At 38.4% G+C, this 17,117-nt stretch overlaps 1 long non-coding RNA gene across 6 annotated transcripts in view; it reads left to right on the top strand.

The window, feature by feature from the left end:
• LOC137145603 (uncharacterized) overlaps positions 1-17,117 on the top strand; it is a 322,274-nt gene that overhangs the window by 267,885 nt on the left and 37,272 nt on the right. For 5 of the 6 annotated variants that reach the window (XR_010917687.1, XR_010917685.1, XR_010917686.1 and 2 more), the window contains one exon: positions 5,551-5,601. The exons of the other annotated variant lie outside the window; for it this stretch is intronic. This is a non-coding gene — a long non-coding RNA (uncharacterized lncRNA). The remainder of the gene's footprint in view (positions 1-5,550; positions 5,602-17,117) is intronic. 6 annotated transcript variants of the gene reach the window in all.

The following is a 17,117-nucleotide window of genomic DNA, read 5'->3' as shown; positions in this document are numbered from 1 at the left end:
CCCTATGGCAAAATTTTTACTTAACTATAGTTATCTAATACAGTATATCTGTGAGTATTGGGGCAAATTCCAGGATGGATTTTCATGGATTTTACATAACCTCTGGCAGTGTCTATGGTTAATGGTTTCTTTAATATTAATCTTATGCTAAAACATCATGGGTGAAAATTGTCCCCACTGACATCAGTAGCAAAATCCCCATTAACTTCTATCTTTCAACTTAACTGTCTTTCTTAACTGCTAGGGTGAAATGCATGTACAACAACAGCAGGGTGAAGTATCTACACCAGCATTGTGCTGGTCCTGATAAGCCAGTGTGCACTCAGCCCAGTTGTTGTCAGGTTTTGTGCTGGGAGGAGGGGTGCATTTCAGCCTTAGTTAAAGGTTGCCTGTTTTTGTTGTTTAGGCTTTCACTTTACAATATTATTGTCTGTAATTTCAATATTTGCCAGGCTTCATTAGGTTGACATATTTTAAAGGGATTTTATATATTACATGTGCTTATTTTTCTTGTTGCAAATCTCATTTCTTCCATTTGTCTTGTCCATCTCCACCTTGCTTTAGGCAGCAGAATAATTTCTCTTTTGAGCTAAACCCTATCTTGCCATTCAAGTACTTCTTTTATATGGTAAAATATACAAGATTTCTCTACCGAAGGAAATATGATTTAGTATTCTGCCACTATTCAACTGGGATGGGCTAAACAGAAAGAGAGAGAGAGAGAGAGAGGACTACATAACATAAGAATTTATGGTCAATACAGGTAACATCTAGAGACATGGATCCAAACAGGGATGATTTATTTCACAATTTAACATTTATTACAATGTTCTCAATCAGATCCGTAACTGAGACTCCAACATCACAGACCCATCAGAATAATAGTTAGTCCTTTCTTCAAACTTTCTGAATGCTTTCTAACTGGCAGCAATTGGAAAACAGTATAAACGTTGGGAAAAGTAGTTTTTCTACTTACTCTTATTTTTTTGTTTTTGTTTTGTTTTTTCCCCCACCCAAGGAAAAACATTATTTCTTGATGGGAACATTTCAAATGGGGAATTCAAAGATTACTGAATTTGTGTGGAGAATATGATAATGCACCAAATTCTAGTCTCCTATCGCTATAATGTGTAGTAACTCTACAGACTTCAGTGAGTTATTTTATACTCTTTAAATCAATATATGTACTGCATTATCAATGTATCTACTAAAAATACAGGCCCTCTTTTCATTTTAGGATTAGTCTGTTTTCACATTAATGTAATGGTCATGGATCCACAGGTCAGATATTCTGGAACAGTATCTGGGAGGACCCTTTCAGTGTGCCAGGCTCCCCCTTAGGGTCTCACTCTTTCATTAGGGTAAGCCATGTGGCTTTGCCACCTCCTTGGACTGAACCATGGAGCCTTCAGCTCCCCTGCATCATGCTGTGAGCTCCCTTCAGCAAGTCCACCAGAGTTGAACACCTGAGAGAGACTTGTACTCCCAAAGGAAGCAATGTACCCCTATCTTCAGCATCTGCACTGACTCTCAGCCAGCGTTGTAAAAGCAGTAGGATTTGTTAGATGTCTGGAACACCGCCTAGAAAGTCCTTGGTTAGCATAAAGAACAGAAAGTTACAGCATAGTACATTTTTGTTACCCAGAGCCTTAGACAAGCAGTGTCCACTCTTGGCTTCCACTCTGTCTCCCTCTGAGCTCTCTGTTCAAATTCCTAGTCTAGTTCCTCCTGGCCTCTCCTCAGTCCTTTATTGTCCAGTTAGTCAAATATGGCTGGCTTCCTGTGGAGGGGGTAGGCCTCCAAGATCGTTAGTAACTAGGTGGTAGATGTCCCAGTGTTTGGCTTTGCCATTGTCTTCATAGACTCTCCAGTGACCTGTGCCCCAAACCCAAGACAGCTAGGCACCATTCACACTTTGGTCATAGCCTGCCCAAGAGTAAACAGCCTTTTCCCACCACCTAATTAACCATGCAGCATGTAGGGGAAATGGAAGTACACACAGTACTCACAAAATATTTAGAGACAATTCCCACTCCATCACAGTAATGATCATATGTGAACAATTAATTTAAACAATTGGACTTAGCTGTTGATCCTATTTTTAGCTAATCTGTTAGTTGTCAGAGAAGCCCCATTTTTTATGTTGTAATAGTCATGCCTCTGACATTTTAACCATATTTCATACTTCTTACACAACAGCATCTCTATTTTCATTTTATATTTTTCTATTACTTTTAAGATTTCTGCCTACATATATTTTTATCAGTATTGGCTGTACAAATTCCTGTACTGAGATACAAATATACTTTTATCTCTGTGTTTTGATCATGAGGCCCTTAAACTTCCTTCCCTCTTGGAAAGTTTTTGATTATTGAAGCAAATTAGTCCTCCTGGGTTGATTTTTATTCCTATCTATTTTCCCTCGCTTGAGTGGTGATGTTAAAGGGAGGCCTGTCTCTCCTGCATTTAACAAACATGCCAGATGAAGGGACAATGGAGGAAGTAGGCTTTTTAGATTGCTGGCATTGAAGTGGAGAGGCAGAAGATTCATTATTGTCATAGAAGTTTACCTAGCCAGGCGGGGGGACTTGTGAGGGAGGGATAAGAGAGCAGCCAGCTTCTCAAATAGTAAGAATACTAGGAAAAGGAATCATTGCAATAAAAGCTTTGCAGTATTGAGTACCCCTTAACTCTTACACGCAACAAGAATGTTCACATACTTAGTAGAAGTACTTTTATGACACTGAATTTGTTTGTTCAGATGTAATGTTTCACTTAAAGGCTCCCAACATGTGAATTATCTCTCTGGCTATTGAACCCGCTTTCTCTGTATACAAAGCACTCTTCTCACAGAGTATGGCCCATGTTTATTTTGTGGAGTTGATTTTTAAAAGACAAATCTATTTTAATTTCAGCTTGATTATATTTGTTGATGTAGCGGGAACCCAAATTCCTGCAAAAGCTATTGTAGAGCAAAGCATTTGCTTCGACAGTATTGTAAAAATGAGATATACTCATGTGACAATACACCTTTTTATGCCTGAAGGGCATTGATTTACAATGTATATTTACAGCTCTCCTCATAAAGTATATGCCTCACAAACTATTTACAAGAACAGGAAACATCTGTTGAGCTGACCTACAACATTTTAGGTTTTTAAAGCAATTAGCCTCTATTCATGGGTCTTGCAAAGGAGGAGGTGATTCAAAGATGGCTTTTAAGACACCTATGCTGCTCTACAGTCTGCGGGGCACCTCTGCACAGCACCAGCCGTAGGCATGAGTTATTTAAGTTGGCTTCCAATGGTCTGAAAGAGCAACCATGGGTAACTAGGGCATAGGGACACCATGCCCATAGCCTTTGTATCAGCCATTGGTGGGAGGTGGAGCTCTAGCTATTTCCAGGGGCTTTACACAACCCGGGTGCACTGCTGTGATACCATACAATTACTAGGTAGCTAAGCTTGCTTTAGGACACCTTAAGACTGAGCTAAATATGTTCAGTAAGATTTCACTCTGTGTGTATAATATATCTGTTTGCTGAAACATTTCTGTGCAGAAACTGTGGTGATTTTTCAAAGCGTTCCTATTATCATTGGTGACTGTGGTGTTTTTTGTTTTTGTTTTTAATTCTGCTTAGGGAGAGGTAGCTGTAGGGCTGTGCTAGAAGTCACAGGAACTCTCTCTTTTCTTGTTTAAAATATAAAGCTTATCAGCAATAGAGCACACCCAGTTGTAGAATGTGTCTTATGTTTACAGAAAGGACATTAGAACTGTGGTAGTATAGAATGCTTTTCTGGTTTTCAATTCTAGTTGCTTTTTGCTTAACTTACCTGAAGTGCTATTCTAGCCCTGAAGATTGTTTTTAGTTCCCAGGGCTCTCATAGAGATTGCTTCTCAATTTGTTCAAAACTGAGGCTTTTAAATCTCTCACATACAAACTGTGCAGAGAATTATATTTAATGGGCCAAATCCTATTCATTGTTGCACTGATGTAAATCCAGAGTAACTACACTTGGCGTTATTCCAGATTTACAGCAGTGTAACTAGGGGAGCGAATGTGAATTAAGTAAATACATTTTCTCAGAGAACAGAAACCCTCATATTTTAAAGCTTAATTTTCAACTCCGAGGGATCTATAGCAACATGCAAAATATTTCATCTTTCTCCCCACTCCACTAAATACTAGGTTGTATTAGTAATATGCATACACTGTGCCAAGGCTATACATTGGACTGCTTTGGGCAGCACCCATTGTCATATAAGACTAGGCTCCATAGACCATAATGGGAAAGTCAATAAACGTGTATTACATTTATATGACAGACTGAACTGTAAGTACTGATATGATGTGTTGGATCGATAAATCATGTTATAATCCAGTTCCTAAATACTGTCACTTTGTAAATAAGAGACAGTATCTGCTCCCAAGAAACCAGTGTTACTTAGTGAGTTAAGAAGAGAGATGGATCAAACTTCTGACAAATTCTCATACTGTTGAGTAGATTGAAAATTTTACAGGTAGCCCGCATGCCACCTATCAAAGAGACAGGCCAGCACTTTATTCTAAATACAAGTTGTTTTTAAATGAGGTTGAACAGAATAAAACTATACAGAAGCTTCTTTTTAACTGAGAAGCAACTCTTTGTGAGTATGGATATAGCATTTTTAGAGTTCCTTGAAATTTAATCAGTTGAAATATTTGTTGTTAAAACAAAAAATGCAGAATCTTTTAGAATATGGAAATGTTCATGAAAAATTGTTTTGAATTTTTGTATTTTTGACAAAATTGGAAAATGAAAAGTAAGAACTCTTCTTTTTATAAAAAAAAAAATTCTCCCCCATTTTTCAGTGATCAAAAAAATAAATAAAAAAGAAGAGAAATTGTGTGTGTGGTGGCAGAGGACACTAAGGAAAAGGTAAATCCCAAAAACTCCAAAAAATTCAGTGCTGAAATTTCCCTATTAAAATGTCCATGAAAATTTTGAGTGAAAGCACATTCCTTTTCTGAACCTGTGGACTGAAAATTACTTTGAATTTGATCAAGATTTTTGTCCAATTGCTTGACGAGCTGCAATCATTTCATACTCTTATTGTACATACTTATACAAACCACACATCTTTTTCACAAAATGTTTTTGTAAGATTATGTAGGTACGTCTGAACACAGATTATCATTTCATTTCCTACAGGCTTGTCACCAAAAGAAATAAGAATTCCAGTTTCAAAGTCTTTTAGATTCATTTTAATTGCAGTGTGATGAGAGGAGAGTCCTCCATCCTTAAAGAGTAGCTGCTAGTATTTCATGGAAGACTTTGGAAAAATTCTATTGATAAATCAACTGTGTACATATACTTTATGGGAGGTGGGGGTTTTGTTTTGTTTTGTTTTTTTGCTTCTCTTACTGTACAGCTTAAAATATTCACATGAAAGTGGGATCTTACTTTCTTAGAAGTTCATCAGTGGCAGTTGCTTATTCCTCATCTGATATTATTATATTGGAAATTTTTACAGTAAAATAATTATTATATGGCTTTCTCTACTGTCTAGAACCAGTATTTGATGGATCATTCCCTTGCAGTGAGCATGGAGGCTCAGGGGGTAAGTTTGTGAGAGTATTATATGAGTGGTGTATGCTATTTGTATTAAAATTCCTTAATGAATCCCAAGGAGCGATAGGAAAGTAGACTCTTCACTTCAGGGTTTCCAATTCAGGGTTGGTTTCTCCTTTTCTCATTCCAGTTGCCTTTGTCTGAACAGACCACAGATTTAGGTATTTTTACCCTGTAATATATGTGTTTGCTGCTACATCAGACACAATGTTTTGAGTCAAGTGCTTGCTTCCTTGCCCTGCCCAGTGCAGGCCCAGGATGGTGCCAGAGGCACTGGAGCTGAAGAGACCCTCTTCCTGTGTCTGATCGGAGCCCCAGAGCTATCTTGAAAATCTCCTCCAACACCATCACTGATACAGCAGGAGAAGTGTTTTTACAGTTATCACATTGTGGCACCTAAGGTGCTTGGGTTATCTAACTAAGGGACTCATAGGCATCCATTGTCATATCTGAATGCATCAGTGAATTTATTTCTATAAAAATAGTTGTTATCTATTGTAAGTAATTGCATAATATTACTGGAGCAGAGATGTAGAGGTGATTCCCATTGTCTGGCAAGAACAAAAGAATTGCCTTCTCAGAATTTACCACTTTCAACACAGAACCTGGACTATAAGTGTTGGTGTTTTGTTGATCTAACAAGGTTGTAGCAACTTCATTAACTTCCATAGAGTGAATTGCATAATATTTTTAATTAACCTTTTTTATTTTCTATTAGGCAAAATATGATGTTTTGTCCATTTTGAAATATTTTGTGGAGCTGTACTTATTCTGTAAAAGTTTTTGATAGAAAGGTTCATGAAGTCCAGGATGGACTTTCGATCTCTATCTGAGTGAGCAGGAGATCCAAATTCAAAACCTGGTCCCTTCAGTCTGAAAACAGTCATTTAGACAATCCCATTGTGCAAAAACATTCAAAAGGTTTGGTGTTTGTTCCAGATTTTGAAACCTAAAAGTTGTCACGAAACAGAATTGTCATTCTCTGTCCAGTTCTACTCTGGACTCAAATGAGTTTAATGGAAAGTAATTTGACACGTGATGTTTGTAGTCTGAAAGCCTAAAGGGGCGTCTTCCTTTTTGAAGGGTTCATGTTATGTTAATATCGTTCTCTGTGCCCTCACAATAAACCATCACTCCTTCACCAGTGATACTTTAAAATCACATTCTCTGTTGTGCTAGTGTCTCTTCGTAGTCCACGCTCATGGAGCTGGCTAGTTTGTGGCAATTGCCAGTTACAATAAACAGAGAACGTAGAGCATATTTGAGTTTTTTTGTTTCTAGAAGGTTCCATTAGATCATAATCATTGCCTCCTGTGTAATATAGACCATAACATTTCACCCACTTACCCCTTGCATTGAACCCCTTGCATTGTGCTTGACTAAAGCATATCCTGAAAGGCATTTAGTCTTGTCAACACACAGAGAATCCAGTACTTCCCTCAGTAGTTTGTTTCCTCTACCTAAATAATATGTACAAACAAGTTGTAATTTTACATTTGAACTATCTCAGATGATATATCTATCTAGCAACAGTCATTATCCCACTCAGCACAAGAGCTAACACAAATGGGATACATCCTAAAGAGCTCAAAGTACACTGACTGATTTTTCCCCCTTCATTTTCACTTTTTAAAAAATAATCCAATGTCCTTCCACAATTTAGAGAAGATCTAAAGCAAGTGAGACACTAATTCCATGAACACAGTAATTCTTAGTTTCTGACATCAGCCATGGATTTATACCAAAATAAAGATAATTATGGATGGGATTTTCAAAAGCAGTCAGCAGTGGACTAATTCTGATCTCCTTGAAGTCTATGGTTGACTTCAGTGTGAGGACAATGCTAAGTGATTTGGAAAATTCCACTTTTTTTATGGGGGGGTCCAGGTGGGGGGGTCAAAGTTTTATTTATAAAACTGTGGGGAAAAGTACTTAAGATTCTAACATTGGCATAAAATCAAACTGTTGACTGAAATGTATTAATTAGCAGAAAAATATTTTGTGATCATTTGGTTTTTAATATTTTTAAGAGTCGTGCATGGGGAGGAGGAGGGACTGGTATTTGTTTGAAGTTATGAAAAAAAAAATTTTTTGTCTCCCCAAACTGGAGCATTTTACTTGTTTATGGAGATCAGACTATTTCATGGGCGCACAGAATGCTGACCCTGCACCATGGGGATGGATTCTGGGGATTAATGACTTAATTTACAAGTTGAAAACCTAGGAAAGTAAAGAACTAAATTTTGCTCAAGATGCCTGCATTATTAATACTGTGTGTAAATAGGCTGTGTGATATTTTTTTAACCCAAAAGGTGATAGAATTGAAGGTCCTTTCATACACCACGGCATGGTATGGCCAGAATATAAGATTTTTTCTCATGTGCCAGACTTTTGCTATCAAAACACACTACAAAGCTCAACATCATACGCAGGTCTTCTCCAATAATAATTGTAGGATGACCTGAATGTGTATTTTTAAAGGGAGCTAGACCTAAAATATCCATGCAAGAAGAAAATGGTGTAATGAAAGGAGATGGTCAGAACATGACCTTTCAAATAGAAATTTTTCATTTGAGACCACACATGCTGTAAGTAGAAATAACAATAATGGACATAAATAGATAGCTAAGAAGATTATAATACAGAGAATCAGAAAAAGAAACTTGGAAGGCCAGATTTTCAAAAGGCCTCCAAAATACTCCCACAATATTTGCTGCCATACTCATTTGCACATGAATAACTCTGCATTTGGATGGATATATACACATTCTGCATTCTTAAATCACTGTAGGACTGTACATCTATCTCCATTTTCCAGGAGCCTGTTTTGGCACCATTTGTGGCTATCAAATAGGTAAGGTATCAGACTGGAAGTGAAGGAATATCTCCCTGAAGGTTAAATAAATCATTCCCTGATATGTAATATAGTAAGAACATTCCATGGCTAGAGTATAAAACTTTTTCTCATGTGCCAGACTTCCCTACTTCCAACATGGTGCAAAATCATTTTAATCAAAAGACAACCCGAAATGATATTTGTAAATTAAATTTTGGCAAAGGTGGTAGGAAGTGTTCTCATTCAAGAAAATTATTTGGTGATGACATCTATTGATTTTTCTCTCTCTGTGGGGCAGGCAGAACCTGGGTTTCTGTACTAGTGAAAACAAATTCTTTGCTAGTGTAAATCAAATTAATGGAGCTGTGTCCATTTACACCAATAGAAAATCTAGCCCCGGAGTTCTGTGGACAAGTCTTTCAGTGCATAGGACACCCATTCAGTGTAGTCTAGACATGAGCTCATGTGCACTCTCCCTTTCACTATATAGAATAATGTAGCATGTTGGTAGTTGTCATATTCACAAAAGATCCTAAACCTTCAGAATGGAATTGAGGGAGACGTGGCAATGAAAATAAAAAACCCAAACTTCACCACCCCTCTTATAGTTTAATACTCTTGGAGTCTTAGGTGAGCTAGAGTTTCTCAGTCCATTTAATAAGGCCCCCAATTGTGGCACTTCTCTTAGCACGTTCACATGCTTTCAAGAATCTTGCCTAGGGAGATAATATAGACTATGGGGAACTGTTCTCTTCTGGATGAATGTACTGTACTCACTAACTTCACCAGTATCCATTAGCACTAATGGGAGAGTTGTCTGTAACTTCACCCCATGCATGTAGAGAAAAGAACAGATCCCTTAGTCTACACTGTCCCTAAGGGCAAGATTCTTAATTCTCTTCCTGAATAAATATTTCATGGGAGCATAGAATACTGACCCTGCAATCTGAGGATGGATCATGGGGATTAATGACATTCATTTACAAGTTGAACACCTAGAAAACAAACGAGCTAAATTTTGCTCAAGACCCCTGAATTATTAATACTGAGTTTAAATAGGCTGTGTGGTGTGGGTTTTTTTTTTTTTTTAACCCAAACGGTGAGAGAATTGAAGTCCCTTTGTACACCAGGGTGCATATGAACTACAGCTGAAATTCAGGTTGGGAGTAGGAGAAAGCCAAGTCACTCAAAAGTGTATCCATGCACTTCTGGGAGCCCACGCTATGTAGCACACAATTGTCTAAGAGCTGGTTGGTGCTAAAGAGCAGGGTGTGCAGGGGATTGTCAAAGAGCTGGTTGTACATCCAGTTTTGCAGTCTCAGAAGGTTCAGATCATAAAGGGCCTGATCCAAGTCCATTAAAGACAACAAAAGTCTTTCTATGGAAGTATTTGGCAATTAGACCAGGCTGGTATATTCTGGATAAGCACAGGAGCTTTGGGATACATATCTGAACTGAACCTGGACACCAAATTTTTTGAGGCTCGCTCTTCCCTTGACCTGGATTTCTCTCTTGCCAAACCTAGACTGGCAAAAGCTGAGGGTTTTACTGTAGAAGCAGCAAGCTGCACCATATCTGAAGACCAAACACCTCGCATAAAGTCCTCAAAGGTATCTTCCTCTGTCCAGCTAAAGGAAGAGTATTCCAGAGAGACCCGGTGAACCCTCAACTGTCACTGTGAAACATGGCCTTTCAGGGAAGTGGGAATGAAGGGGGGAAATTTTAAAATTGCATATGTCATTTTTTAAGATTGCTTTAGGACTGGATTTTCAGGTTTGCTGAGTTCATTTAAACAACTGTAATTTGTTGCCATGGCCACCCTTTTCAAAGCCTTCAGCAGAGGTGCCAGCATTAAAACTTCCCCTGGTGTGTTCTGCATGCTAACTTCTGACCTAATTACCAAAGAGAAAAGAAAGGAATAGTCTTGATACAGTATTAACAAAAAAACTGATTTCTAGAAAGACCTCTGGAATAATGCAAACTCCATTTGAAGTGAGTGGGGCTTGCTACTTGCAAGTTGTTTACTGGATTTCAATGAACTGGGTGCTATATAGAGCAGGCTGATAAATAGAATGTTCATAGCTTTTATGTTTATGATGCAGTGTCTGGTTTATATCTCTATCCTATAGCTGCAGATAATGATCTCCCAAATTACTCATCCATACCCAATTCTTCAATGAAATTTATGTGGTTGGACAATAAGAGATCCCATTACAGGCAAACTAGGTTCCCAAACTATGTAAAGCTTTGGCTAGTCTGCTCATCTGTAGTTCCTTTCTGCTGTATTAGTGGGAGGCTTTCCGAAATGCCTCTAGGTAATCTGACAGACAAGGTGGGTGAGGTAATATCTTTTATTGGACCAACCTCTGTTGGTGAGAGAGACAAGCTTTCAAGCTTACATAGAGCTCTTCTTCAGGTCTGGTAAACTAACTCAAAGTGTCACTGTTGAGTGCAAGGTTTGAAGAGATTGTTTAGCATAACTAATTAACACACATTTCAATGGGCCATAGAATCAGATATACATAATATGACTAGATTTCAATCTGCAGCTGAAATAATATAGGTCTTGCGGTGACAGTTCTGCCATCTTCACAAGATGAAATGTCTATATCTTCTCAAACTTTAAAGAGTTCAATTGGAGTTACTCATATTGTGGTCCAAGAACAAAGTGTCTGGAAAGAAGAACGGTTTATGTACATCTTTGTAATAATGTGATCAGTAGTCTCACTTGTTTAAATGCCAGGTATAATTTTTGGACTTCTATGCCAAACACACACAACTACGTGTGGCCAGAGGACTTTTAAAGTGGGGAAATATGCCAGTTATGTATAAATACATTTCTGGGCTATGGCCAGGGCTCAGTAAAGGTACTTTGTAATAGTTTGTTGCCACCTTCACCTGCAGGATTTGGCCCTTACTGTGTTGCTGTACAAAGAATAGTGGAAACATCCTGCTTCCTCTTCATGTATCTTTTTTAAAGCATAATTGGGTGCCAGCCCCGCTGATATCTTCAGTGTATTAGCCACCTAAACAACCTCCTCAGGGCTCTGCCAGCCTTACTTTGCCTTTTAGATTCATAATAGGTGCATCCAAACCCCAAGCCGCCTCCAAGCATTCCCCTGTAGCGGCCGGCCCCTTATCCACTGAACACTCACAGAAATACCAGGGTTGCTGTCCCTAAGGAGACAGTGCACTCATACCAGCTTGTTTGATTCAACCCAGGATCAGCTTCTTCTGCAATATGACAGCCTTGAGATATATTTATAGTGAAAACAATTGTAAGATTATTATCAAAGATCTAGACTCCAGAGATAGTGAGTAAGGATAATGGAAACAGAAGGGTTACATATAAAACAAAATCAATACATGCTTTTTAGAGACTAAACAGGCTAAGCTCCTGTAAGAGCAGTCTTACCTCAACCAAAGTCTTTTGCAGCATTTACAGCCAAGGCTGGTTGTGATCCTCTTTTCATTAACGTAAAGGTACTGTCCCTTTACTTCCTAGTTGAAAGATTAGAGGAGGCTTTCCTTGCCCTGTAATTATAGCCCAATAAACCTTTGAAGTGTCCTCCCAGATAAAGCTCCTTTCCCCCTTCTCTTCCTGTTAAATATCACAATCCTTCATCTGCATTTATCTCAGACTTGTAATTGTGACTCAATTTACATTTCAGTAGATAGATGGATAACATCGCTGGTCCGGCAGGAAACCAGTTTTTCACCTCTGCTGTGTATTAACACCTTGATACAAATTTTAAGAACATAACTCCTTACACAGTGACAGTATATCTATTTTATGACAATATTCATAACCAGTGTGACACCGCCTTTCCTTTGATACCTTAGATGACCTTCTTTGGTATACCAGGATGTACATACCAGAATCAGGAGATACCTGTAACCTCTATGCACCCTCTCTGTGTCCCTTTGCCAGTTAGCATTAAGAGGTTTTTGGGTCACTCTATGGTAAACCTTACAGTCAGATTAATCCAGACATTCTAAAAGAGTTAACATGGAGGGAAGTAATGTGCAAGCACTGGTGATGTGCAAGCAGTGAGTGTTAGTATCCTGCAGGAAGGAGGCTCATTGTGCCATGTGCTGAACTGCCTGCACTCAGTGCAGCGTTCTAGGGCTTGGCTACACTTGAAAATTAATGCAGATTAAAATAAGATGTGATTTTAAAGTGCAATAGCTATTCCTGAATGACTCCATTTGTGGATATTCTTATTTTGGATTGAGATTGCCTTGTTCCTGTTTAGATTAAGCTGTTAAACCAGAAAAATACACTATTCCTGAGCAGCTATTCTGGAATAACTCCATGTATAGACAAGCCCTGTACTAATACTAAAGAAGCATAAAGGTTCATACTTGGATGTTATCAGTAGTTCTCACTGAAGTCAAGGGGAGCCACATTAGCAAAAATCCATTTCTGTTCTCATGACATTTAGGAGACATATTGTTATATTTAAATTAAAAAATCACCCAGCCTAGATATCATTTGAGGCAAAGTGGTTGCTCAGCTTTGCCCTTGCGATCTGTTATTTTAACTATTTTACCTTTGTAGTCTTTCAAGTTTTCCATTGTCACTAGGTTTAAGAAGATATGAAAGAGTTGTATGCGAATGACAGGGAGATTAATGGACCTACTATCCCATGGGAAATCTCTAGCTGTTTTACTTCAAGGGCTTAAAACTCATTTTGTGCTCATCCTCAGAAAAGAAGCTGATGATGTCCAGTTCAGATCACATCGTTTTCTTTCTGATATCTACCACGTGAAAAAACTACTGGAAAAAGCATTTGCCATGCACTAGTAACTACTGTGTAAAGCAAAGCAGTTAGTATTCAGTATTAGCATTAAGAGGTGTTTTCTATGCTTACGAAAATCTATCACTTTCTAAATGGTCAGGGGGTTTAAAAATAAAAATCCTATAAAAGTACTCAATGTGTTTACATCTTTCTGATTATGCAACAAACAAATTAAAACTTGACCTAATCATCTCTCATCTTGGATGTTCGAACCTCAATTCATACATGCACAAAAATGCACACAAATAATTGTATCATAACTCCTCTGATCTCTAATATGTAACCTCAATACTTCAAATAAGAAATAACATCAATAGCACATTCTATGACCAGATCAAGAGTTCAATGGCTTCAATGGAGTGATGCTGTTTTACACCAGCACATCATTTGGCCCTTACTTTTTAATGATAACCTCTGGATGTTCTTCTGTGTGTCACACACCAGTTAAATGCATGCTAATGAGCAGACCCTGTACCACTGTAGTCATGGGAGTTTTTCTGTATATTCTGAATCCACAATCTGATGTATGAAGCAAAAAGTCAAGAAAGCCTGTTTTTAGGGTTAACAGTACAGCTGAACAAATAACTTATTTTTATGTTATTTAATCAACTTAACCTTCTTTCGATTCAGAGAATATCCATAAACAGAACCCAAATTCCTCAAATATGCCCATCATTTGAAATTATTCAACAATTTCTGGTGTATTGAGTTGGAATAGTTCTCTGCATTGTAGATATTTATGATGTGCTATTTATTTCTTATTGGCCACATAAATCACCTTGTATTGTTTCTCTGATTGGATGAGCCCATAAGTACTTCCACTGCAAATATCATGTGGATAAGCACAAACTAGATTTTGAAATTTGTTTTTGTGAATGCTTGAATGTTCACAGAAGGTGACTGTAGGGGGAAAAACATTATAATTTATAATTTGAATGAATATTTTCTGAAAAGATTTTGCACTATTCATCCAACTCTTTATGAGTTTGAGCTAGCAGTCAAAATCTGCTTTGAATCCTTAAGGTCAACAAATGTAATCTACAGGTAACTAATGAATAAATAAGGGACATTATAATATATTGACAGTTACCATTGTGACCAAAACCATGCTCTAACCTCTCTGGTTTGTTCTTTTGTTTTTCATTGATCTACTATCTCCTCTTTATCTGTTTAGGTATTTTTCTGCTACTGCATTCTACAAGAATGGTGCTGAATGCTGATGTGTTACAGAGACAAAACTTGGTGTGTCTCCAAGCTGTATTTTTTTAAACTACTTCTTCACTATCCACTAGCAAATGTTTAGGATGGTGGATGTATTTAGCTACACAGCTCCTGGCAGGAGTTGCTGTTACCTGCATATGTCAGAATAGCTTTGATCTTAAAGTGGCAGTTAAAGAAACCAAACTATGTCCTTTATCTCTTTTGTGATATTCAGCTTTTGTCTTGCTTACACTCTCTTTTTATTGGCCAGATTCTATGATAGGGGCCAGATGTTCAGCTGGTATGAACTAACATAGCTTCATTGAATTTAATAGATCCACATCAGTGTACTCCAGCGGAAGATCTGGCCCACCATGTACAAGCCCCATTTATGGAAATGGTCAGTGTGGAATTTCCCTGTGACAGAGCATTGGCGCCACACAGGGCAGAGAAGCGGTTAATAGAGACCTAGGGCAGAAAGCAGCCAATAGGATAGCAGCCAATCAGGGCCCAGTAGGCCCATAAAAGAAGAACTGAAGGGCAGAGCAGGATCAGTAGCTGCCTGAAGCTCATGGGGAAGGACTATATCTGGGGTAGGCTGCAACCCTGTAGCACCTTGGACAGAGCATGCAGGCAGGAACCCGAGGAGAAGAGAAGTAACTCTGGATGGGCTGCTGAGACTGAGGAGAGTGTTATGGCTGTGGGGAAGCAGCTCAGAGAAAATGAAGCAATAGTAGAGACAGAGGGGCACAGCAGGAGGCTACGATCCACGGGGTCCCTGAGCTGGTATCCAGGGTAGTGGATGGGTCTGGATCCCCCCCTCCCCCACTTGCCACTGGGGAAGTGGCAGGGCAATTCACTCCAATTGCCACGGGGGAAGAGGCTGGATTAGGAGAGAAACTCCCCCAGAAAGGGGGAACATAGACAATGACATGGCCGGAGGGCTGAGGCACGAAGATGACACTATGGTTTGTGAGGCTGCAAGAGGGGCTGCAGGCAGATGCTGGAGATCGAATGATGGTGTGCAGATTGTGGATCGGGGCGTTGACCTCAAGCTCATACCCAAAATGGCCAGCAGGAGACACCAGTCCAGCAGTGAGTGATGTGCACTCTCACATTTCCCCTATAAATATTGGGCCAAATTCTTCTCTTATCTACATGACAGCTAAAAATATAGGGCCAAATTTTACTCTCATTACTCCCATGGGAATGGTAGAAGGGTGTCTGTTACTGAGGACAGAATTTGGCACAGTATTTTCAAAACAAGAGCATGGTGCAAGGGTTTTGTATGGAATAATTTAACTGTGGTAGCACAGTTAACTTCAGTGTTAGAGGCAGCTACATTTTATTTTATGGCATGCTGGCATGGTTTTCTGTTTGTTATTTTAGGCCCCCTTTTTACTGATTGCCACCATAAATGGCAAGCTGAAATGTTTAAAAATGTTGATGATGTGTGCATGTAGCAGGAAAATAGGGATTCTTTATGGTAAGCAAAACAACACAAGTGTGAACTTACTGGCCAAAGCTTCTGAGTATTGAAAAGAGTCTATAGCATTGGTAAGTAGATTCTGAAATTCTAACACAGATTTTTTTGCTTTCTAAATCACAGTTATGATTTGGACCAGTAACATATTTTCAGCTAATTATTATCACTACTGTGGATAGCTTGAGAGACAGAGGGAAGTTATCATGGAGGTAGGGTGACCAGATGTCCATATTTTATAGGGACAGTCCTGATATTTAGGGCTATGTCTTATATAGGTGCCTATTCCCCACCCATCTCCTGTCCCAATTTTTCACACTTGCTATCTGGTCACTACATGGAGGACATGAGTACTTTATGTACTTTTCTGTGTGCCAGTTAAGCTTATGTGGGAAAATGATTAATTTAGATTGGGTGTTTGAAAGTAAGCAAAGCTACTGCTGCAGCTTTACTCATAAGAGGATTCAAAGCAAGAACAGAGGATTATTTTTTGCATTTTAGACAGATTGTCAACTGAAGATTCATTATGTGTGTGTGTCAAGTTTGAATGGAATTATATGAGGAATTTTCATTCAGTGGATTGTTTTTTAACCTATAACTGAGGGGAAGGGGAACATTCTATCACAACCTCCACACAATTTTTATTTGAATCCTGAAATAAAATGAAATACAGATATATTTGTCATAAATGTGTGAAGTATGATTTATTTCGTATATTGGCTTGGAGAAATATGTATAACCCTGAAAATATGTTTAAAAAAATCTTTAGTACACTGAATTTTGGTTGCTATAATTACTTTTTGAAATGCTGAGGATAGTTTGATCCAGATGTTTCATTAAATCAGTTTGAGTGGGTTGTAGTTCAACAGCTGATTGTGAAATCTGCTTATTCTGTCCAACTTGAACAAATAATGGACAGATGGAGGTTTTGGGAAATATTCAACCTATCTATCGAATTAGAACTCATAATAGTAGAGGACAATGAACACTTGCAAACAGAGTGTTAATGACTGTGTGTTTTTTAAGAAATAATGTAGTAGCATCACGAGCCCAAAGTTTTCTGTAGTCATAGAAAGCTGCACTATTAGTTTCTACCCAGACATTTCAGTTGCCATCTGAGACTGCTTTCTACATAGATGGGAAATGTACATGCTGGCTTTGGAAAGCTTTTAAACCAGTCACTT

The sequence above is a fragment of the Emydura macquarii genome, unplaced genomic scaffold (assembly GCF_026122565.2).
Source record: "Emydura macquarii macquarii isolate MOO-44397 ecotype Brisbane River unplaced genomic scaffold, CSIRO-AGI_Emac_v2 contig_3603, whole genome shotgun sequence".
Lineage (NCBI taxonomy): Eukaryota > Metazoa > Chordata > Testudines > Chelidae > Emydura > Emydura macquarii.
This window is presented reverse-complemented; position numbering and strand designations above follow the sequence as displayed.